The sequence below is a fragment of the Myxocyprinus asiaticus genome, chromosome 2, assembly GCF_019703515.2.
Source record: "Myxocyprinus asiaticus isolate MX2 ecotype Aquarium Trade chromosome 2, UBuf_Myxa_2, whole genome shotgun sequence".
NCBI classification, from domain to species: domain Eukaryota; kingdom Metazoa; phylum Chordata; class Actinopteri; order Cypriniformes; family Catostomidae; genus Myxocyprinus; species Myxocyprinus asiaticus.
In genome coordinates, this window is record NC_059345.1 from 16,062,640 (window position 1) to 16,083,689 (window position 21,050).

The 21,050-nt window shown below is 39.5% G+C and overlaps 1 protein-coding gene across 1 annotated transcript in view; it reads left to right on the plus strand.

Moving 5' to 3' along the window:
* The window catches only part of LOC127413494 (NT-3 growth factor receptor-like), a 259,870-nt gene that overhangs the window by 70,253 nt on the left and 168,567 nt on the right, over positions 1-21,050 (plus strand). The window lies entirely within an intron of this gene.

Genomic DNA, 21,050 nt, shown 5'->3' on the forward strand with positions numbered 1-21,050 from the left:
TAAGGGTTTGATCACAGACATTGTGGCAAGGTGGCCGGGAAGTATACATGACTCATTCATCTTCACCAATTAATCTGTGGGTCAAGAGGCGTAAAACTCACAGGGACAGTGGAGACTGCTTGGGACAGTGGTTACCCACTGAGGCCATATCTGTTCACCCCTGTAGCTAATCCTGCCAATAACAGGGACACAGATTTCAATGAGGCTCACCATGTTGCCCGTAGTATTGTGGAGCACACTTTAGGGAGGTGGAAGCTGCACTTTCGGGCTATTCACCAGTCCAGTGGTGGTCGTCTCTTTGCTCCACAAAAGTGATGTGCTGTAATAACAGTAACAGCAATGCTGCACAAAATTGCAGTGCGGGTGAGAGTGCCCTTGGTCATCAGGGAGGAAGAGGTGGAGGAAGAGGAGAAAGATGGCATGGGACGACATGGCGACTAACCAAGACATTTTCAATACATGGCTGGTTTTCATGCACGCCAGCAAGTCGTTGACACATTTTTTTAGTTCCTGCTGTATTTTGCCCAGTTTTTGAATCACACTGCTCATTTCCCTCTTAAACATAACATTTTCATAATATTTCAGCAGTTAGCAGCAAAAATCATTCTGTCCCTTAGTTAGTACCAACTACTTAATGTCCATATACAGCAGTTTTCTTTTTCCTTCCTTTATTCATTTCTGTGTTCAGTCATTTAAATTTGATGATTGTGAATGATGATGATGAAATGATTTGTTGTTTTAATTGATATTTATTTTGCCATTTTTTTTTATTTTGAATCATCTTAAGTTATTTGAACTAAAAATCATAATAAAGAAAAGTAAACACAAAACCTGATATTGAAGTCACATTGTACACATATAAGGTTTTGGTGCGATTTGCCAGTTGGCCAGCAGGTGTCCTCATAACTCTGTCTCCTTACAATGCACTTACGGCTTTACGATTACTACAGAGCACTCATAGATCTACGACCATTTTCAAATGCTACTTAACTTACGAATCTTTTGGGAAACAGCCCTTAGTTCTAAGATGATTCGTACAATCGTTCGATTCCTACGATCTACTTATGTAGATTTTCTACAATCTAAAGCGTACAATGTTTTTGGGAAAAGCAGCCCATGTCTATTAGTCTAAGCTGTTTGTTTTTTCATCATGTTGCTTTTAGTGTAGTGTTGAAACAAGACAGTAAAGAGAATTATCTACTAAACTATTATCGATTAGCATACACAGAACAATTATTATTTTTTGTTTTTTTACTGGATACCATTGCAAAATTTTTAGGACATAAGCTGTTTGAAATGTAAAGCAAGAATCTGCAGTTATGAATAATAGATGTCATCATGACTCAGCCTTCTGTAGAGAGAGGCAGAGGAAGCATTAACATTTTGGGTGGCACAGTGCATCTCTGACAAGACAGCTTTTAAAAGTTGGCTATAGCCAAGTCAAAAACAGATACTGGCAGAGCTCCAGCTCCATCCCTTGAACCGGAGCCGAACAATTAAGCTCCTGTTTGGTAGGCTATTTCTTTTTCCGAAGCATGCTATTCTGGAGATTTTATTGTGAAGGAAAATAGAAATATTCTGTCAGTCATTAAATGTGGGCAGTTTAACTGTGTGAAAGACTCAAAGTGTGATTACTTGTACTGATTCAGAACTTGTCATATGAATCATATTGTGACGAAGAAGAGGGTGGGGCCAGGCCGTGAGGACACACGCCTGGGCCTGAATTGGTCTAATCAGCTGAGAGGGGAGGCACCAGTTAGAGAGAGAGAGGCTGTGTCTTGTTTGGAAGGCTGTGTCCTCTGGAGGTCGCATTTATCGGCCACATACGTCATCGAGGCTGTCTCGTTTCAGAAAAGCGAGTAGGACACTTAGAATGCAGCCTTCGAATACGACCTTCTTTCACGGGAATTTGGAGGATGCATGAGGTGTATCCTTCGTGGGCACTCACAATCCACAATTCTTTGTTTCAACGGAAATGTCTAAAAAAAATAATGCCAGTTTGTCCGTAAATATGATGTTCAAACGCAAGTAATGTTAATTCTCATTGTGCCATCTTGGACTTACACTGACACCAAGTGGCTTGGATGCAGCATCATCATAGATTAAGCGAGTAGTATTCGGCTGGTCATGTGATTCTAACATGGCAGCCCCCATGTGTGGACCCTCTCCATGTAGAATAAAACAGCTTTTATACGATTACTGATATGACTGGAGTCTTCATTATAATGTGAGTGGTCATTATTCTCTACATACAGGTGCATCTCAATAAATTAGAATGTCATGGAAAAGTTCATTTATTTCAGTAATTCAACTCAAATTGTGAAACTCGTGTATTAAATAAATTCAATGCACACAGACTGAAGTATTTTAAGTCTTTGGTTCTTTTAATTGTGATGATTTTGGCTCACATTTAACAAAAACCCACCAATTCACTATCTCAACAAATTAGAATACATCATAAGACCAATAAAAAAAACATTTTTAGTGAATTGTTGGCCTTCTGGAAAGTATGTTCATTTACTGTGTATGTACTCAATACTTGGTAGGGGCTCCTTTTTCTTTAATTACTGCCTCAATTCGGCGTGGCATGGAGGTGATCAGTTTGTGGCACTGCTGAGGTGGTATGGAAGCCCAGGTTTCTTTGACAGTGGCCTTCAGCTCATCTGCATTTTTTGGTCTCTTGTTTCTCATTTTCCTCTTGACAATACCCCATAGATTCTCTATGGGGTTCAGGTCTGGTGAGTTTGCTGGCCAGTCAAGCACACCAACACCATGGTCATTTAACCAACTTTTGGTGCTTTTGGCAGTGTGGGCAGGTGCCAAATCCTGTTGGAAAATGAAATCAGCATCTTTAAAAAGCTGGTCAGCAGAAGGAAGCATGAAGTGCTCCAAAATTTCTTGGTAAATGGGTGCAGTGACTTTGGTTTTCAAAAAACACAATGGACCAACACCAGCAGATGACATTGCACCCCAAATCATCACAGACTGTGGAAAATTAACACTGGACTTCAAGCAACTTGGGCTATGAGCTTCTCCACCCTTCCTCCAGACTCTAGGACCTTGGTTTCCAAATGAAATACAAAACTTGCTCTCATCTGAAAAGAAGACTTTGGACCACTGGACAACAGTCCAGTTCTTCTTCTCCTTAGCCCAGGTAAGACGCCTCTGACGTTGTCTGTGGTTCAGGAGTGGCTTAACAAGAGGAATATGACAACTGTAGCCAAATTCCTTGACACGTCTGTGTGTGGTGGCTCTTGATGCCTTGACCCCAGCCTCAGTCCATTCCTTGTGAAGTTCACCCAAATTCTTGAATCGATTTTGCTTGACAATCCTCATAAGGCTGCGGTTCTCTCAGTTGTGCATCTTTTTCTTCCACACTTTTTCCTTCCACTCAACTTTCTGTTAACATGCTTGGATACAGCACTCTGTGAACAGCCAGCTTCTTTGGCAATGAATGTTTGTGGCTTACCCTCCTTGTGAAGGGTGTCAATGATTGTCTTCTGGACAACTGTCAGATCAGCAGTCTTCCCCATGATTGTGTAGCCTAGTGAACCAAACTGAGATACCATTTTGAAGGCTCAGGAAAACTTTGCAGGTGTTTTGAGTTGATTAGCTGATTGGCATGTCACCATATTCTAATTTTTTGAGATAGTGAATTGGTGGGTTTTTGTTAAATGTGAGCCAAAATCATCACAATTAAAAGAACCAAAGACTTAAACTACTTCAGTCTATGTGCACTGAATTTATTTAATACATGAGTTTCACAATTTGAGTTGAATTACTGAAATAAATGAACTTTTCCATGACATTCTAATTTATTGAGATGCACCTGTATATTGGAAAAATACAATTCATGTCTTAAGGAGTTAAAGACATGAATTGTCTTTAATGAGGAAACAAATGCTGAGAGCACCTTTATATAGGTGCAGTCTTTGATAAGATTGACTGATGAAAAAATACTAGGGCTGTCAAAAGAATAAATAAAAAATCACTTTAAATAATATATATATATATATATATATATATATATATATATATATATATATATATATATATATATATATAAAAGCGAGGCCAAAATGTTATTTTTATAAATAACATTTATATATATAATATTTTAGTTCACAACCAATGGCCTCGGTTTCCTGTTTTGAGCAGAGTAGTCCACCCCTACATGGTTCCTGTAATTACAGTAACAATGAATCACTGGCCTACCTCTCAATCTATAATTAAATAGCAGTACTGAAATCATGTCCTCACTGACCCATATTGTACATTGATTTTTTTAGGTCTCAGGTATTTTTATACTTTTTTTATTTTTTATTTTTTTATTTCTTAGTGAAGTTTGTAAACGTGATTGTGCTCATAGCTTTTGAAATATTGTGGTGTATATTTGTTTTTGTGAAATACACTCACTGAGCACTTTATTAGAAACACTATGGTGTCTGACGTGGTCTTCTGCTGTTGCAGCCCATCCGACATGTTGTGCTTTCTGAGATGCTATTCTGCTCACTACAAAAGAGCGGTTATCTGAGTTACCGTAGCCTCTCTGTCAGCTCAAACCAGTCTGGCCATTGTCCATTGACCTTTCTCATCTACAAGGCGTTTCTGTCCAGAACTGCCGCTCACTTGATGTTTTTAGTTTTCGGCACCATTGTGAATAAACTCTAGAGACTGTTGTGCATGAAAATCCCAGGAGATCAGCAGTTACAGAAATACTCAATTCAGCCTGTCTGGCACCAACAATCATGCCACGGTCAAAATCACAGAGATTACATTTTTTCCCCATTCTAATGGTTGATGTGAACATTAACTGAAGCTCCTGATCCATATCTGCATTATTTTATGCATTGCACTGCTGCCACACGATTGGCTGATTAGATAATTGCATGACTAAGTAGGTGTACAGTAGGTGTTCCTAATAAAGTGCTCAGTGTGTGTGTATCATTTCTCTAACAAAAATTTCAGCGGGCAGCAGATTGTAATCCTATGGTTCTTTGATATATACCGTAGGATTTACAAAATATTTCAAGGTGCTTCTAATAATGCATAGTACATGTCCAAAATATGTTATCGTCAAGGTACATGGTAGTTTTATTTTTTTATTAGGGTGTGACCACAATTAATATCTGGTAACACAGTGTCACTCTCAGAGATAAATCATTAATAAAAATGTAGAGTTGTATAAAAAATACAAATATTTAATACATTGCGGAGTGTAATAAATTTAAAGGTATCAAAAAAGTTCTGGTATCAAAACATTATAAAAAATATTTAGAACTGCACTATTTAAGCAGTGGAGAGTAATACAATCAATCATTCAAAAGCATTTTAGATCAACAAGCAGAGATGTACACATGCACAACACAACAACATGCGCTACTGTTAAATCCTAATGGAAAAAAATTAATAGGAAAAATACTTCTGGAACCAAGACGGCTGAAAAAGTAGAGGGGCCCCTCTTGCGCTCTACTGTGTATCTGTGCTCCCATTAGCAACATTGGGTTCAATTTAATATTTTAACAGTAACTTTGCATTAATATTTTCAACAAATGACTAGATGACCTATGAAGGGAAAAGAACACACTGGTTTGTTTGGGTGTACAATAATGGAAAACTCACATGTTCCTGCACCTAGGCATGATTATGTATCTGTCTTTTTTTTTTTTTATTCTTTTTTTTTCTTATTTAGTAATTTGTATCTTTTACTCAACTGGTGCCAAATTAATTTATTTCCTAATTCATTAACTACCATCCGCCCTGTTCAGTTTGCACTGACATTTTTCTTCACAGTGCTGAAAGATGACTTTTTAAAAGAGCAGCTCCTGAAATATGCAGGTGGTTTTGCACAAACATGCCAAAACATTTAGATTTACATTAAAGGCATTTAGCAGACTCTCTTATCCAGACCGACTCACAAAAGTCATTTTTTTTTTTTTTTTTTTAAGAATTTGTCACTACTATAGCAGAAATTACAAATAAATACAAAGAAAAACAAAGACAGGATTTTGTGGGTATGTTGCAACACTAATCATTAGCTCTGTTTCAAAATCTAGTGGGCTGTTTACATAGACAGCATTTTTAGGCATCCACCCATAAGGCATGCTCTCACGAAGGTTGTTCCAAACAATAGGCAGTAGGCTGTTTTAGAAGGCAGCTACCTATGTAGGTGGTTGCTCACTAGGTTTTGGAACAGAACAAGTATGCACAATAAAGTGCAACAGTTTGGTTCCGGATGTAAAAAAATACATAATTTTTTTCCATTGGCACATTGATTTTTAACAATAACTTACAAATCTATTAAGACAGACCTACCATGAGGCTTAAGCTTTGAGGTTGTTAAACAATGGTATATGCTTCAGTTGAAGCCATTAGTCCGTATTATTTCAAAATCTGAATTCCTGGTGAAGAACTACAGTACCTATGATTCTGAAGAGAAAGGCTTCACCAATGATAGAATCATGGCCAACAAAGTGCGCCAAACAAGCGCTGCAGTGACTGCCCACTCGCATGACGTACTGTGAATGATAAAGTTGCGTCGGCCTTCCTACACTTTCAAAATATTTATATATATGTAAATATATTAATATTTTAGAATACAATTTAAATATATTGTTTCTATACTTATAATCAGCAACTTTAAATCAATAGTTTTATTTTTTTATTGTTTTTAATTTGATTAAAGGGATTGTTCACCCAAAAATTTAAATTCACAAATTATTTTGCCATCCCCGATGTGTCTGACTTTCTTTCTTCAATCTGGCTGATTTTGGGTGAGAACAGACCAAATACTGTATAACTCCTTTATCACTTTACATCTTGCCATTGCAGTCTCTAGGCACGATCATGATTTCAAGCTCGATTACACTTCCTAGTGCTTGACGCATGCGCAGAGCGCTAGATGGAGCTATAGGAAGTGTAATTGAGCTTGAAATAATGTTCGTGCCTAGAGACTACAAAGGCAAGATGTACAGTGAAAAACTAGTTATATTTTGTTTTGTTCTAATCTAAAACCAAATGGATCGCTTCAGAAAACATTGATCAAACCACTGGAGTCTGATGGATTATGTTTAGGCTGACTTGATCTGATTTTTGGAGTTTCAAAGGCCTGATCACCATTCACTTGAATTGTATGGACCTGCAGAGCTGAGATATTCTTCTAAAAATCCTTCGTTTGTGTTCTGCAGAAGAAAGAATGTCATACACATCTGGGATGGCATGTGGGTGAGTAAATGATCAGAGAATTTTAAATTTTGGGTGAACAAACCCTTTAAGTAATTTGCAGTGCTTCAAAGGATTATAGTTCATGCCCTTATGAAAGATGATAAGTGCAGTCTTGTATCCTTGTCTTTTTATCCGATTTTCAAATACTTTTTTGAAACATTTCTATCAACCAATTTATCTGTCTAGATACTTCATTTAGTATACCTCGATTTGCGGTCAGGTTACCCGAAGTATTTACATAAAACACCAGCACTTTCTAGAAAAAGTCTGGAGGTGTACTTGCATTTCGTTGTGTTGCTTTGGTTCTTTGGCTGGGTCTGTAGAACGTTCTGGTTGTTCCGTTGATGTTTTGGACCTATGTTAAGATCGTGGACGGTGAGTAGTTCGTGCTAGAATGATCAGGTGGGGCTTTGAAGTGAGGCCTCCCACAAGGGAGACTCGCGACTACCTGTCACGTGTGTGAGTTGTAGAGCAGAGAAGAGAGAAAAACGCCTCAGAACTTTGCATTCCGAGCTTTCTTGAACTCTACATTTTGCGGAACCTGGGCAGAGGGGTGCAGAAGCGAAGCCAGCCGAAGAAGGGCTAAGAGAAGAGCAAGAGCCAAGAGCCAGGAGAGAAGAGTTAGTCCTAGGCAGGAAGGTTTTGTTAAGTTGAGGTTGGCTGCACCCCAAATGTGTCTTGAGCCAATCAGCAGTGTCTTTTGCTGGGTCATATGGTCATTTCTGTCCTCCCCTCAAGATAATTAATTTATGGCCCATTGTTCTAAGGGTTATCAGTTTTCACAATTAAAAAGTGAGCATACTTTTATCCTGACTTTTATATAATGAAATCGGTGCAAGAGACAACATTTGTTAGCATCAACATTCTCTACATAAACAGGCAAGCATTTACATATGAAACATGACATACTTTCTTTTTATTGTTACTTCACTCCACATTGACATTTGAATATACATTATTATACATTGTATAAGTGAGCATCATGTATACTAAGGCCAGAATAATGCATTCTATGATTCTAACTACAGTTAGGCATCATGTGATGCATGTTAGCATATAAAACTCAGTTATGTGCATTGTGAAGTGTAGAATGATGATACAATGGAGTCTTTTGATAGTGTTATTGTTCATAATATATGTATATGCATTGTCAAATCTGTAAAATTGTCTTTTGAAGAGATAAGAAAAACAACAGTTTGTGTCCAACTAAAAACAGTTCAACAGTTCAGATCCAGTGCGTGCCTGTTCAATCTCTCTGTCTTGAACAATGAGTTTTAAGCATGTGATGGTATAATGGCTGACTGTCACATGACGGTCATTCAGTATATAATTTTAAGTGTTCATGTGTTCTGACTGAATGAACGGAACAAAGGAGCTTCCTTTGATTTCTGGAAACCATGGTCACAGTTCTTTCTCTGGAATGTGCATGCCAGTTGTGGGGGTTTTGGGTAAAGATTGTTTTTTTCTGGACACCCTCCCTTGTTTTGTGACAGTTACATTGGCCAGATGCAGGTCAATTCAGACTGCTTGGCGCCAGTCCAAATTCCTGGCTTCTTAATGCTTAGAGGAATTTCCCGGAATAATAGGCCATCTTGGTGTAATTCTGTCTTAATTCTTCTTAATTTACTTCTGCCTGGCAAGTACAGGATCATCCCGTTTTTAAAGATGAAAAGTTGCATCCTGTATCGAATCAATACGGGATGCAGTTTGTCCCATATGTTAAGCTGGTCAGATGGTGTCACGGCGAAAGCGTTCAAGATCGTTAATTTAACCTTGATATTCATTGTAAATGTTGCCTAATGTGGGTATTCCTCGATAAGAAAAGTAATAGCACACATATCCTCATCAAACCTCATGATTTGAGAAATCATTCGTGTTTGTATCACAAATAATACAGGATGAGTTACTGTATGTGCTATTTGACATAATAGTGATATGTTTCTTGGCAAACACCACAAAAAATCTATAGATTTTATATGCACACCAATGCTGACTGCTTTGGCATGGTTCCTCTGAGAGGGAATTTTGTTTTCATAGGGGTGCACACTTTTTTATGATTGAAGTCTCAGAGATACACCAAAACAATGTCCACACCACAATGTAAGACAACCCAGTCAGTGGTTATAATAGACCAAGTTTTAAAATAAATCATCTCATAACACTAAAACACAATACAAACAAAATTGTCCAGCCTACAACAAGTACGATAAATAAATGTATAACACCACAGCTCATTTGAATTTATGTAACATATAAGTCTATACACTTAGTAAACATGCAACACACTAATCCATATTCCACAGCTAAAACCATGAAGCATCAATAAAAACAACACTAAATACAACTCCACTACTGTTAGTATCCGCGATGAACGTTACACTTTTGAAAGTATTCGCAATAGCATGTCCACCTGCTGCTCTATCAATGTGACAATGCCGATGCCTGTGTCGGTAGGCTCATTCCCTCCTCCTCCTGCTGCCTAACTCCATTATTGTTGGTCGAAGTTGATGATGACTCGAGTCTTTAAACCATTTTTTTATATTCATACTGCTACATATCAGAATCACAGCACTGGCAAAATTAGATTTTGAGACTGCAGCGTGCACAGGAATCACATGCTACGTAAGGTTTCGACTTTTGTTGTTGATTATGCTTGGGGACTAGCCAGTGGCTGTTGCATTCAAATAATTAATAAGGTAGGTCTGTGCAAGGTTTGGGGACTATTTGTAGATGCTTTCAATTGTCATTTATAAGTAAATTGTGGTTGTAATTCTGTTTCAAGTTCCGTTTAGTGTTAAATATGCAGTTTTATGTTAAATAACAATGTGTTATTTTAAGTAACCTTTGGGTAGATCAGTGTTCCTTTGAGTTAGGTTTGATCATGTTGCTACTAATAGAAAATTAATTCCATATGCTTATTAACTAGATGAAAAGGTCTTGCTTTAAGGGGGCATGGTGTTTCATTTTGGGGGGGCACTGCCCCCTAATGGCCGCCCTTGGTGACAGGCCTGATCAATAGTCATTTTATTGTTACTTATTTTATACTGTAGCTGTGAATCATTGAGCAAGACACTTTATTGAGGATCTTTTTGAACAAGGTCTCTGATAACAAACCTAAAAGGCTGTTCCACCAAGAGAGAGCACTCTTTTTTTTTCTTTTTTTTTATTATATAATTTTTTTTTTACAATGAATTGTATATATATATATATATATATATATATATATATATATATATATATATAAAATCAACATTTAAACCACATAACCCCCCTCCCCGACCCCGCCTCCCCAAAATAAAAAACACACTGTGGTCAATATACATACATACATACATATACAAACATAAATACATATACATATATATATACACACACATAATAATCATACAAACTATAATACACTACTCTCTCCACACCCCACCCGAGAGCCCTCCAAAAACTCCAAATACCTGCCCCATTTCCGAAACAACTTATCCAAGCCAACCCATCTTCCAGATGACACCTCCTCATAAGCTGCCACCCTCCCCACCTCCGAGCACCACTCCGGATATGGGGGCGCACCAGTTGACCTCCAACCCCTCAAAATAACCTGCCTGGCGATCATCACACAGGTCAGAACCCAGTTCTCTATATGGCCATTCCCCACATCAATGACCGCCCCATCGCCCAGAACACAAAGTCTGGGGCAAAATTAAACCTGAGTGCCCACCACGTCGCACACAAAATTCTGAACCTTCGACCAGAATTTCTGGATCTCGACACACCACCAAAAAACATGGGCCATGTCTCCATCCTCCGATTGGCATCTCCAGCAGGTGGGTGTGTCTTTAAAACCAAGCCTATACAGTCTAGACGGGGTCCAATAAAATCTATGCAAAATTTTGAATTGTATAAGATGCACCCTTGCATCACTAGATGCAGACTTAACGTTTTTAAGAATCTTAGCCCACACTCCTTCCTCCAATGCCAAGTTGAAATCTTTCTCCCATACTCTCTTGAGAGAAGTTAAGGCTCCGTCCCCCATACTCTGAATTAACAGGGAGTAGTACACTGATGCTCATGACCTTTTCCAAAAGCCGCAATCACCTCTCCCAAAGCATCTGCCTCCTTAGGGGGATGTGTGCTACTCCCAAAAATAGTGCAAAGCAGGTGGCGTAGTTGTAAATACCTATAAAACTGAGGTCTGGGGATCCCAAAATGTTGGACCAAGTTTTCAAATGATCTCAACACACCACATTCATATAGGTCACCGAGTGTAGCAACCCCCTTCACAATCCACTCCGGCTAGCAGAAAGGAGACTTGCCAATACATAGTCTTGGGTTCTGCCATATGCTCGAGGCAGCATTTAAATAAGTGTCCAATTTAAACAATCTGGACACTTTAGTCCATACCGAGTGTAAATGCGAAATAACAGGGTGTAACTTAACTTTTCCAATTAGTTTGATAGAGATGCTTTGTAATGGCGAAATAGGGGCAAGAACTGCCTGTTCAATAACAAACCAGGGAGGGGCTCTCTCAGGTGGAAGTGACCAATGAGCCAAATGTCTGAGACTGAACGCATAGTAATAAAACAAAATCTTGGGTAGGCCTAGCCCTCCTTTGTCTACTGGTCTATGTAACTTATTAAAATGCAATCTGGGACATTTACCATTCCAAATGTAGGACTTCACTATGCTATCAAATTCCTTGAAATAAGAGAGGGGGACATCTACAGGGAGAGATTGTAGCAGGTAGTTCAATTTTGGAATACAATTCATTTTAATAACATTAACCTTCCCAATCATCGATAAATGTAATGAAGCCCACCTGCTGACATCGCTCGAAAACCTTTTTATTAAAGGGTCAAAATTAACACTAACTAAATCAGACAAATTTGCTGGGAATAAAATCCCCAAATACTTAATGCCCTGTTTGGGCCACTGGAAGGCGCTCGGCTGAAAAGCCATTACTGGGCAGTACGCTGCCAAAGCTTCGGATATAGCCCAATTGACTTTGTATCCTGAGAACTTGGAAAATGAATTAATAATTCTGTGGAGGCAAGGCAAAGATCTAGTAGGTTCAGAGACAAATAATAAAATATCATCTGTGTAAAGCAGAAGCTTATGTGGCACACCTCCCGCCACCACCCCTGGAAAATCATCCTCCTTTCTTATCACGGCTGCTAATGGTTCCAGGGCAAGACAGAACAATAATGAGGAAAGAGGGCAACCCTGCCGAGTGCCCCTATTCAAAGTAAAATAATCTGAGATTAATCCATTTGTTTGTACCGCTGCTACAGGGCGTCCATAAAGCAACACAATCCACCCAATAAATGTACTCCCAAACCCGTACATTTCCAAAATCTTAAAAAGATAATCCCATTCTACCATATCAAACGCCTTTTCGGCATCAAGTGAGATGGCAGCGATTGGAGATTGATCATTCGCTACTGACCACATGATATTGATGAGACGCCTGATGTTATCAGAAGAGCTGCGGCCCCGAATAAACCCCACCTAATCTGTATGTATAAGAGATGTCATAACTTTACTTAATCGATTAGCCAAAATTTTTGACAATATTTTTACATCTAGTTGGATCAGGGAAATTGGATGGTAACTTTTACACTCGCTTGGATCTTTGTCCTTTTTAAAAATCAGACTGAACCGGGCTTGTGTCATGGTTGGAGGAAGCTTTCCATTCTTTAATGATTCAGTATAAACTTCTAATAAAAGTGGAGCCAGTTCTGTAGCATAGGATCTAAAAAATTCTGCTGCAAAACCATCTGGCCCCGGAGCCTTGCTAGTAGGTTGGGACTTAATTACCTTGTCAAGCTCCTCCAAGGTTATCTCAGAATCAAGAGAGTTTTTTTGCTCAATCGTCAGTTTAGGAAGATCTAATGGTTCCACAAAGTTTCTAATATCTTCATCAGTAGACGAAGACGTGGAACTATAAAGATCAATATAGAACTCTTTAAAGGCATTATTAATATCAATGGCTGAGGTAAATATTTCACCACCAGCAGATTTCACTGATGGAATGGTAGAAAAAGTCTCTCTCTGCTTTATATATCTAGCCAAAAGCTTCCCTGCTTTGTCACCTGACTCAAAGTATGACTGTCTTGCCCTGAATAACCAAAACTCCACTTTCCGCGACAAAATAGTATTATATCTATATTTCAATCGGGTCAATTCTCTGAGGCCACCAGCTGACATACGGCGCTTCAGCTCTGCCTCTGCACCTTTAATATTTCCTTCCAACTCCACGAGTTCTCGTGCTTTGTATTTTTTGATGACTGAGGCATACTGTATGATCCGGCCCCTAAGAACTGCTTTAAGTGCCTCCCAAGCCACGCCCACAGAGGATACTGAGGACCAGTTGGTCTCCATATAAACATTGATTTCAGTCTTTAACATTTGTTGGAAATCAGGATTTTGCAGAAGGGATACATTAAGGCGCCAACTATATGATTTCTTTTTCTCTATATGTGGCATCACCTCTAAACTCACCAGGGCATGATCTGAGACTAAAATGTTTCCAATTGAGCAATCAACAACAAATGAAATTAGGGATTTGGATATAAAAAAAAAAATCTATTCTAGAATAAATCTTATGGACTGATGAAAAAAATGTATAGTCCCTACCAGATGGGTTCAAAAGTCTCCAAATATCCGAAATACCAAGATTTTTACACATCCTGTGAAGCATCAGTGTTGCTCTAGGGGGTTTACACACTTTTGCTTCACTATGATCAAGGACTGAATCCATCAAAAGATTGAAGTCTCCTCCCAGTATTTTATCAGGAGGGGTGCTAGCGGTTTGCAACATCCCTTCAAGATCTATAAAAAAAGCCCTGATCATCAGCGTTAGGTGTGTAAATATTAGCCAAAATCAACCTTTGCCCTTGAATTTAAGCTAAAACAATAATTACTCTTCCTAGTTTATCTTTAATCTGTTTGAGACATTTGAATTGTAAATGTTTATTAATCAATATAATGACTCCCTTGCTCTTACTTGTGCCAGCACTGAAGAAAGCATGTCCACCCCATATCTTCCCAAATTTTTCATCTTCCTGCGGGGAGAGATGTGTTTCTTGAAGAAACACTATATCGTATTTCTTACGTTTAAGAAAATAAATAACTTTCCTTCTTTTTATGGGGTGCCCCAACCCATTCACATTCCATGTGGAGAGAGATAGTACACTTATATTAACAACTGACATATTGATATAATAGAAAAATAAATTGTGTGCCAAAAACAAAATTATGAAGACCACATTCCCCATTAGTGAAACAATCAACCCCTGAACAACCCCCCGAACAAAACAAACAGAAAAAAGAAAAATGTGCGCACGACAGCACCAACTGGCGACAATCCCTCTAAACTCCAAAGGTCCATGAACGCCCTCGAGTCCCCACGACAACTTTGCCATCGGATTGCTCAATTTAATTACATAACAGAAAATACTTTGTGAAATAAACCCAGTCAATAGGAAGAATGAACACAAAGAATGTGTAGATTCATTCACAGAACTGTCTCAAAGGTGTGATCTTCCACAAAACCAATTTCAGCTGATATAAAACCATTCAGAATCCTCGGTCAGACAAACGAATGTTCCTTGAGCTGGCTGTTATAAGTTCAACGGATGACGTAATCATTCCAATGTCTCATTAAAAAAAAAAAAAAAAAAAAAAAAACTCAACAAAACAAACCACAGCCAGCAGGAGGAATAAGCATGAAGAACGAACAGATGAATCAACAGCTGCTCCAAAGGAATGTTATTCACAAAACAAGCTCCAGCCGCATGGTGGAACCAACGCAAAAAACCTAAAATGTCGCCCAGCTTCCTCAAGAGTAAGTACTGCGAGTCAGGCCCACTCACATGAGAAACATCGAATGGTTTACTCAGACACTGATTCTATAAAAGACATTGCCAGATTTGGACATGTGAATACTTTGCGACCGACCTTTGTTTCTATTCTCAGTTTGGCAGGAAACATTAGAGCAAACGCGATCTTTTTCTGATGTAAGAGTTTCTTGCATTCCTTGAACCGATCGCGCTTCTCTCTTGTCGAACTCACAAAGTCCGGGAACAAGACAATATTATGGTTCTTCCAAGAAAGCTTCCCTTTGCTCCTCACCTGGTGCAACACAAGATCTTTATCGGATGATCTCAGAAATCTGGCCAGAATCGATTGGGGCCTATCTCCCTCAGTAGGTCTCCGAGCCAGCACTCTGTGAGCTCGCTCGATTTCCAGCTTGTGGCCTGTTATGTCGAGCAGACTCGGGAAAAACTCGTCTAGGAATTTCACCATATCTCTGCCCTCATCATGCTCAGGAATTCCAACAATTCGAATGTTATTCCTGCGGTTTCTATTCTCAAGATCTTCAATCTTGTCAAGGAGATGTTCCAAATCAACTTTGGTCATGGGCGGATTAGCGGTTAATTCCCTCTCCGAAGATTCCAGAAAATCGATTCATTTTTCAACATCAGTCACTCTTGTAACTAACTCAGAAAATTTTGTTTCCATCGCCGTAATCGATCGACGTCTTACAGCGAGATCCTCCAAGTCAGCAAGAATCTTCGTCAACATCACCGACATGTTGGACAACTAACGCTGGATTCCTTCTCCCGCCGCACCATCCAAATCGACTCCCCGGTCTGTAGGCCTGTCGGGGCTTTCATCCTGAAAATGTAAGTGTCTTTTAATGTCTCCAGAGCCCGAGGATTTTGACTTCTTTGCCATGTTTTGCAGCAAAGGGCAAATGTGTAACTGGGTGTATCAAATTTCACCAGATTCTAACATGAGAATAATCAAAAATTCAGCAAAGTGCACAGAGCTCGTCACTCACACGTCCGCTCCTTGCATGGCGTCACGTGACCCCCCGAGAGCACTCTTTCTGATGTTGATTTATTTATTTATTTATTTATTAGCATTTTGCAATTTTTTATTGATTGACATGGTAGAGAGACAGGAAATTTGGGGTGATAGAAAGGGGAATGGAATGGGAATCCAACCCAGGGAGAATTCAAACCCGGTCTCTAATGAGAATGATAGCTCAATATGTCAGAGTCCTCACAGTGACCACAAGGCCACCACTATGACTTAGAACACTCTTTCTGAGAACACCGAGACTTGGCATTAAATGTTTTATTTAATATTTGCTTAAAGCTGAAGTATGAAATTTTTTCAGTGTTAAACTACTTTCTCCAATCCCAGCTTAATATGCAGAAACAACTATGAGTAAGCCATTCATGGACTAATTTTCTCGAAAACTTTAAACACTGTGTTTCTCTGTGGCACTATAAACATTCCTGTTTGTTTTGAGCTACCTGCTTAGCCAAGAATGTAACTAAACCAATGGCATGAGTTTTGGGCGGGACTGTCTGAACAACAGCAGAAAAGGGGCATATTCAGAAAGCTGTTTTGAAAACATTGATTTTATTTGCATTTCCATTCAGTGGCACTAGTGTTGCAGAAATTACATACTTCAGCTTTAAAGGAATACTGTAGTTAACACAAAAATTACAATTCTCTCATCAGTTACTCACCCTCATGTTGTTCCAAACCCCTACAACTTTTTCTTGTTGAACACAAAAGGAGAAAAAAAAAATATGTCGGAGCCACTCTTAATTACAATGGCAGTGCAGTTACTCTGCTTTCAAGCTTCAAAATGATCCTGAAAGTATCATAAAATTAATCCATGCAACTAGTATTCAAAGTCTTCTGAAGGCATATAGATTTTGATGAAAAAAAAACAATTTAAAGGTGCTGTAAGCGATTTTTTCATAGGGTAACGATGGCTGGCAACAGGTAGACGACAATGAAATGCAATGAACCCAAGTGCAGTTTATTTACCAAAGTGATATACAATAAACCCTAACTCCAAAACATGACTATAAAACATAAACGACTTAGCTAAACTTGACATGACTTGACTATAGACATAACTTGACCATGGAACCAACATTGCGACTTAACGTGGTTACGTGGCATGACATGGAAAGTGTGGGGTGTGGCCTAGTGAGACAGGGCATGGAGACTGGTCTGGAGAAAACATGGTGTGGAGCACTGAGACCAGGGTGGAGCCCTTGGGGGGGCAGAGCCATGAGAGGCTCGAGGGGTGGAGCCATGGAAGGCGGAGTCGTGAGAGGCTCAAGGGGTGAAACCATGGAGAACTGGATACCCGGAGAGTAGCCGAAGACTCGAAGGGCCAGGGTGGAGCCGGAGGCAGGGAGGACCAAGGCGGCGCCGGTGGCTCATAGGAGCAAGGTGGAGCTGGGGGATTGGAAGACTGAGGTGGAGCCGGTGGGGCTGAGGACCAAGGCAGAGCCGTAGGGATGGAGGTCCCTGGTGGAGCTGAAGGATCGGAGAGACAAGGCGTAGCCAGAGGATTGGAGAGCCAAGGCGGAGCCAGGTGACCAACAGACCAAGGAGGAACTGGAGGGACGAGGGACCCCGGTAAAGCCGACAGGCTGAAGGACCGCGGTGGAGCTGAGGGAACATAGAGCCGAGGTGATGTCGAGGGATCGACAGGCCAAGGCGGAGTCCAGCAGATCAGGAGAACTCAGGGTGGGCACAAGGGCAGGAACCAATTCCAACTCAAATAGCCCAGTGAGAGATGGCTCTGGAATGGACAAGGTTTGCAATGCTGGCTCTGGGACAGATGAGGCTTGCAATGCTGGTTCGTTGGCCGTGGCAGACGTGGGCATTGGCTCATTGACTGTGGCAGGCTTGGGCGTTGGCTCGTTGACCAGAGGTGAGCCTGAGACATTGCATGGAACAGACTGAAGCTTGGCTGTGATATGGCATGGAGCAGGCTCAGGCATGGCTGTGATATGGCATGGAGCAGGCTCAGGCGTGGCTGCGACATGGCATGGAGCAGGCTCAGGCATGGCTGTGACATGGCATGGAGCAGACTGAGGTGTGGCTGTGACATGGCATGGAGCAGGCTCAGGCATGGCTGTGACATGGCATGGAGCAGACTCAGGATCCGGGCAAAAGATGGCACTAGCTCAGCATCCATGACGTGGGACTCTGGCTTGGTGGCCATGATGTGGGACTCTGGCTTGGCGTCCACCTCCCCCACAGTGAACGATGGACCACATATTAGTAGGGCAAGGTCGATATACTGAGCCAGGCTGTGGGTACTCTGACCGCCTGGCATCAGGGAAGAGATTGGCTCATTCAGTCCAAAGCGAAAACAGTCCTTGAGGGCAGTCTCATTAAAATCGACCCTGCAGGCCAGAGCACAAAAGTTCTCAACATATTCCTCAATGGAAACGTTTTCTTGGCGTAGGCGAAGAAGTTGAACTGCTAGGTTCATCTTGGTCGAGTATTCTGTAACAATGGCTGGCAACAGGTAGACGAAGAGACGATGATGAAGTGCGATGAACCCAAGTGCAATTTATTTACAAAAGTGATATACAATAAACTCTAACTTCAAAACATGACTACAAAACATAAATGACTTGACTTGACCATGGAACCAACATTACACAAACAATACTCAACAATGGGCAATGGTAAACATGAGGGTTAAATACTTGGACAAGGGAGAACACATGACAATGAAAACCAATGAACACTTAGAACTCTAAACAAGATAACAAGACTGCTAACAACCTAATGAAACAATGAACCAAAGGGCTAGACACAAGAACATGGGAAACACATGACAAGATCACATGACAAGGAAACAGGAACTAACATGGCATGGAACTAATTTAAAGTAAAAGACATGAACAAAAACACATACAATCCTGACACATAGAAAGGTATGCAAAAAATTGTCCTACTCCCTGAAAGATATCAATGAAGTAAGTGCCCTGAGATATATCCCTATATAACTATATCACACTATATCACTGTGACAACTCTGGACTTTGTAAACAGCAAACAAAAATGTGTCCACGGACAATGACGCTTTCGACCTGTTGATCATTTTGCACGTTCTCATAATATTGTAGCTGCAGCAAATTATTGAGGCATAATGCATTTTATGCCATGTGGTTCATGACAGTTGTCAGTTAATGGTGCTATTTTACTACTGTTGTTTTGAACAACCATTTCTAATGCGTGGCTAATCCAACGTCTCAGTCTCGTGGAAGTAGAGCGGCTGAAATCGCTTATAGCACCTTTAAGTCACTATTCAGTGAAAATCTTGAAATCTGTTGCATGTTGTGTTCTTTTGTGTTCTGCAGAAGAAAGAAAGTCATACAGTTTTGGAACAATATGATGATAAGTAAATGATGACAGAATTTTATTTTTGGGGGAACTTTTCCTTTAACACAGACATAAATACATTGTCCCAAAGGTTTCAGATCTTGGACCATTTATAACCATCTTTTGCACAGAATCTAATAGAATTGTATCAATGAAAATAATTATATTACCAATTTTGGCCAAGTATTGATGCTAAATATGATTTACTTGCAATTACAGCCATTCCAATATCAATTCTGTGATGTCTGTTCCATCTATTTCCCCATAAGATGGCCATCTTTTATTATAACCAGCAGATTTATTTTAATGCCTCGTCCACATATCATGCCTTCAGCTTTGTTGGTTAAAAGCCAATTACAACTCCCAGACCACCTTTTTGTATTGACTTTGTTGGCTTTCATTGCATCTACTGAATTTGTTGACGGCTAACTGCTCAAGTTCTCTTTACTGATTTGGATAAGCAGACACTGCAGCTGCTCCTTTTATTTTGCCTCATCTTGGCAGTGATGGGGGCTCTCTCTGATTTCCTGTTGCATAATGTCCTTCTCACATGTGTTAACTCTTTCGACTGGGTTGAATTTGACAGAATACATGCACACTGAATCCTTATTTGTTTTTACACGTTCACCAATAATTTAAGCAATAGTTCACCCAAAAATGAAAATTCTGTCATAATTTACTCACCCTCATGTCATCCCAAACCCATATGACCCATATTCTTTCTTCTGTGAAACACAAGAGGTGATGTTTGAACCCTTTTGTTGTGTTCGTTTGTGCTAACACCTTTTGTGTTTCCGGTCAAAAATGACCGGCCCATTAGATTGTTAATAAATCTCTCATATTGCATATATTATCCCAAGATATTGCATTAGATCTTTTGGTCAAGTTCTTTTTTAGTCATTTAGGTTTTGTACTTCTTTTTTGAACATATTTTAAAAATATATATGTTTTATTGATAGAAGGATTCACTGAACTGAGCTTAAACCGGGCTAATAGGTGGCATAAGTTTAGACTATAGACTTTACAATGCATATACTGTAGCCGATCCTACCAATACTTAAATAATGCTCTTTAATTTGCTGACAAATTAGAGCTGTTTTGTTCTCATAATCTGCAATTTTGTTATCACTACAATTATTTTCAGAGTTTGTAAAAATATAAAAAAGATGAGATAGCCATGTGTTGTACATCGGTGGAAAGGTCTCAATAAGTAAAATGCAATGAGCACATTTTTTTCACTCTGAGGTCAGACTGCAGTGAATATTATGTATGAAATTCCTGTTGACATACATACAGTAAATATAATAAACAGGAGTGTCTTTTTATCACATTTTTCCTTATTACTTCCTAAAACATATATATAAAATAGATAATGACATACAGTAACGTACAGCAGACTATCCTGATTCAAACGAGCCCAAACACAACATAATATGATAAGAAGATCTTAAAATATTCAAATTCAGTGACCGGTCATGTTTGTCTGGGAAAACAACAGGTGTAACAAAGTGAAATAAAACCAGTAAAATGTAAAGAAAATGGTTGATTTGTGTGTGTGTGTGTGTGTGTGTGTGTGTGTGTGTGTGTGTGTGTGTGTGTGTGTGTGTGTGTGTTTGTGT